This window comes from Meleagris gallopavo, chromosome 1, assembly GCF_905368555.1.
Source record: "Meleagris gallopavo chromosome 1, MGAL_WU_HG_1.1, whole genome shotgun sequence".
NCBI classification, from domain to species: domain Eukaryota; kingdom Metazoa; phylum Chordata; class Aves; order Galliformes; family Phasianidae; genus Meleagris; species Meleagris gallopavo.
In genome coordinates, this window is record NC_139404.1 from 155,439,211 (window position 1) to 155,444,348 (window position 5,138).

The 5,138-nt window shown below is 32.2% G+C and overlaps 1 long non-coding RNA gene across 2 annotated transcripts in view; it reads right to left on the reverse strand.

The window, feature by feature from the left end:
• Window positions 1–278: 278 nt before the first annotated feature.
• The window catches only part of LOC146545733 (uncharacterized), a 35,178-nt gene continuing 30,318 nt past the window's right edge, over window positions 279–5,138 (reverse strand). For both annotated transcript variants that reach the window (XR_014880960.1, XR_014880959.1), the window contains exon 3: window positions 279–2,602. This is a non-coding gene — a long non-coding RNA (uncharacterized LOC146545733). The remainder of the gene's footprint in view (window positions 2,603–5,138) is intronic.

The window sequence follows — 5,138 nt, forward strand, 5'->3', positions numbered from 1 at the left end:
GCTTAAAGTGGAGGAGATATCAACAGCTGGAATTAATTTACACTGTTAAAAAGCCCTTAATCTTCAGTCCAGTTACTGCTACTCTGAGGGAGGATAAAAGATTTGAACAAGTTTGCACTTCATGAAGTGATATAAGCCTGATCCTAAATTGTTTGTCAAATATCTTTGGAATCTACAACATTGAAGTTTTGTTTCACAGAGGAGAAAAATAACTTCTTACTCTTTTTGTTCTACCCTGCAGGAAAAAAAAAAAAAAAAATAGCCTGTGTTATACTATCTGACTGAATATAAAATATATAATTTTATTATTATTATTATTATTTTTAAACAGTATAATAATGACATTTTCCTTGATTTCACAGGGTCACAAATTTTCAAGTGAGTGTCTTTTAGATAAAAAATACTGAACCCGCATAGCAGAGAAGTCAGGTACACTTTGAAAGTGAAAAGTAAAAACGTAACTTCCCCCATCAGTAAATCTGTAGGGAGATAACAATTTATATCAGAACATATGAACTTGTGAATATTATGGAGCATTCTAAACAACAGAAATATCACATTTGACTTCAATATAAATTTCAAGGCAGACAGATTTTGTTTTCAGTGTGGGTTGTGGTCCACCTGGCAATATAATTTACCCTACTTACATAATCGGATATTTGATGCTCTAAACTACCAGGAAATGGGAATTTATTCTAGCACAGCCTAAGAACTGCAGTAAGATACTGCACTGACTGACAAATTGGTTCATGGTTAAAAATTCAGCAGCTGTTAAGAAATCAACTTGGATACAGTTATGTGCTGTCTTCTACAAGGTAAATATAGAAGCCCAGGGACACTTCTATGGCCTTCAGGCTTAGGTAGCATAGCCTTTATTGCATCCTCTTCTACAAACTCTCTCATTCCCGGAGAAGATTTTCTCTTCTATACTGCCTAGTAGGATATGCTGTTGAAGCCCAGACACTTTCTGGAGAACAGCTGGTGCATAGCAAGGAAATGTTAGAGAAGGTGCTAGCAAATAAGCTTAGAAAATGGTAACCCTCTTCCTGGTCCTCTGTTGTTTACAAATCTGGACATAGCTTTGTGCCTTGTGGCTCTTTATTAGTAACATTGGTGTTACCATCATTCTTTTTATAAATATGACACATCTTTCGCATTTTTATTGTCTTGAAAATGAAAGGACATGGCAAGCTTTTTCACTATAAATGGAAATAAATCACACTAGTTTATATTCCATAGCCAGAAGAAATTACATTCTATTGTACTATATGATTAAAGTATACACTGGGGAACAGAGTCTCCTGTATTCTGGTACTGCAGGCAGGTGTTACCAATTCACAAGTCACTGAGCTGACTACGCCTTCCAGTTCCCATCTGCAAAGAAGGCATAATCCACTCATTAACTCTAAAGAAATACTAATAGCCTGCAGTTAAAATGTAAATACAATCAATCTAGAAGGCAATAGAAGTTAAAATATGGTGTTTCTTCTATATGCGCATGTATTCAGACATGGGTTAAAAATAATAATAATAAAAAGGTATGTTAGGCAAATAGCAGAAATAGTCTATGATAGAAGGAGGAGGTTACTCCTGTCTAATATATAATATGAAAGGACACATGATTATATCATTTCATCTGACAATCATAATTACATTTTAAGGTTAATGGGAAATGTTAATATTTAGCTGTCCATAATCTGATTTTATCATGACTAGAGATTAATGGTCATTTTTTAAAAATGAACAAAATGTGGAATTGGAAATCATTTATCACTTAGAAAGTGACATTAATCAACACCTAGTTATTCAGTAGTGGACTACTTGATTTCTATTTAAAGTTATTTAGCTTTCTGTGCATGATAAGTATCAACAGAAAGTTAAATGAGAAAACTCACACAGGGAGGTTTAATAAAGGTAAAAACAAACAAACAACCCAAAAACTGTATGTAGAAAATACTGTTAAAAGCAAACTTAGAACATTGTTATTTATTTAGTTTCCCCATATCATTTTCCACAGCCAGCATACACATCCTTACTCCTGACATTAATGGAGATTTTAGATATTTTTACATGGATGTGCAGCTACCCAACATTTCTGCAGTCAATAAGAACTTGCAGGTTATGATTCTGGGATACTAGTTTATCATCTTTGATAAACAAGCAAACAAAAAAAAATTACAAACCTTTCTTGTTAAGAATAAAAAAAAAAATTACATCCAGAATACCTCTTTATTTCTATTACACAATGAAAATAAATTTCTGTAACATGCAAAGAAAGTTCAGAAATTTGATTTACTGTTTAAGAAAATCATATATTCACTGAATCAATGAATTCATGTTGATTGAGAAGAATGTAAACTATTTCACATTAACATGCCTTCAATTTTCCTGTTATTAACAATCAAAGGAACTTAGAGCTAAAGAAGCTCAGCAAGCCTTTTTGAGATCTTTGGTCTCATGACGGAGTTTTTACAGCTGTATGCCAGTAGGGGATGCCAAAAGAAAATGTAAGAAAATATTTCTTCTCCCATAAGCATATATGAATTGTCAATGGATTCTTGCACATTTCATATCTTCGCCTTTCAGTTCTGCAGTCAGAAGTCTGGGGGGGAAAAAAAAAAAAGCAAAGAAAAAAAAAGTATATTAAGACAAGAAAAAACGCAGAACAATCTTTATAGTGTGTCATGATCAAACACTATACAATAAAACTTTGTAATGGAAGAAGTAGAATACATAATAATGTATTGGGTTGAAAGTAGTGCTATGAAATACATGAAAACTTTAGGACTGTTACACATAACAAACAATAGGTGGTCTCTGACTTGCTTTGCTCTTGTTGTGGAAGGGATGTTTTTAATCGTTTATGACATCATTTTTAATGTATGTTGCTAATTTAAGTTATATTTCTATAGTGTGTGGTAATTACAGTAGTATATAACTTTTATTAAATGATGTATGAGGTAGAAATGTCATTATACTTAATGAATTTATATTGATTTGCTCGTTGTTTTTAACACTTCTTTTCCTTTGCAACTTCAGCAGATGTGCAGATGTATTAAAATAACTGAGTCAAGGAGGTATTCAGCCAATGGGCTTCAGTTAAACGATTCTGCAAACTGCAAAACGTAATTGCTCAGATGCAGCAAGAGAATTTACAATGAAGATGACAAAATTCCCATAAACTGGAATCCCATAAACTTCCTTGAACATTGGAGTACTCAAGACAGAAAATATGAGACAAAGATAGAGCTGCCATTTGTTACTCTCTAGGATTTGTGAACAAATCTTAAGGTGCTGTTTAGAAGGGTAAGGATATCCAGGTCTCTTGCTACATCTGCCAAACCTGGACATATGTCTCAGACAGGCATTCCATGTGGTAGCAGATGCGTATGAGCCTAAAATATTGAGGTAAATCTGTTTGAAATTCTTGTTTCAGTTTAGATACTTACTACAGCCAGTATTATAAGGCAGAATAAATAAATAAATAAACACTATATATCTATATATTAGAAAATTTGACTGGCTTGGCTTTATTTTTTTAATCTTGCTCTTCACAGTCCCAATGTCAAGGTTTAGTGAGAGAGAAAGCAACATTGAGAGCAATTGCAAGAACTATATCTTAGAGAATTAGCAAACTTGATCTTCTCATACTAACAAGAGGTAGAGTTCATATCACCTTTTTCAAGATTAAGTAGATTTTTTATCATTAAGTGCTTATGCAGAGAGTTGACAGAAATCAATTGGAACAAGGAAAGATAGTACTGACTATCCCTATCAAGTCAAATTCTTCCATCAACATATAAGTTTATTTAAAATATTTTAATACGGAAGATGGATATACCTATAGTCTGAGTCAAAATTATAGCAAGGCAGACCTCTCAGATTACTTTTGTAAGCCAGAGAAGTTTTTGACTGAAGTGTACTGGGCACTGTGCCTCAGATGCCGAAATAAGCCAGCTAAACATCCCCTTTAATACCATAATAAGGTAAGTTAAATAACACTTAGGTTGACAGAATTGTTGAATGTCCACTCCATGAAGATTTCACAGAAGAACAAAGTAAAGAATTCAAATTTGAATACAAGCTGAATGTCCACATTGCAATCCAGGCAAACAGTGGCTTTTTCACACAAATATGCTGTGTCTATTACATGCATTTTAAATGACTTGATGTTTATAATTTCAAAGACTCTTTTGAAATAATTTTGCTGCTTTTCTGAAACATGTGCTGAGTTCATCTGTGAGTCACATACACACAGATACTGACAACCACCATGTGGTGGTCTGTTCCAGGCCAGTACAAAGCTTGCATCATCACAAGAGATAGTTAAGAAACAATTTATCATTAAGTATTTGTAAATTCTTTAGTTGGATATCAAATTACTATTAGCAATAAAATAAATAAATAAATAAATAAATAAAATTGAAAATCAACCTACTATCTTATCGAGCACATAGGATTAATATTTATGCATCTAAAAATTATCAGAAACAGAGCTGAAGTTAAAGAGTTTCAGAAAACAATTTTCAAATGAAGAATGTGTATTCCATACCCATTGGACAGCTATATTTACCATGGCTGAATTTGCTCAGTGGACAGCTTTTCTAGAGTTAGCTGACATTTCTTATGGTTTGTAGCTTAGTTTTCAGTGCTGTACTAATCAAATCTTGGTGTCATAAATACCTGGCAAAGTGTGATAAATCTGACTTTGATAGAATATATTACAGCTTGCTTTGACATTTCATCTGCCCTATACATGCCTAAAAATTAACAGATGTGTGAAAATTACAGAAAAATGTCAAATACAGAAAGCTAATATGGATATATAAGGACAAAATTTTTTTGTGTGCTTTGTGCAAGAAATACTGTATATATTAGAAGCTTTTTTAAAATAATATGTTATTAGTAATTATATTCCTCTTTTGTTGTTAAACAAGTTACACTTAAATGGTCATTTCTATTAAGTTCAAATTATTTTCTATGACATTCTAATTATATTTCTAGGAAAAAATATGTTGATTACTTGTAACTTCAAAAGACTATTTATTTAAAATCATCCATTTCAAAAGTGTTTTCAGCTATATTATAGTATCACTTTAATGAAATAATAATTCATTAAAAAAAGACAATAAACCTAC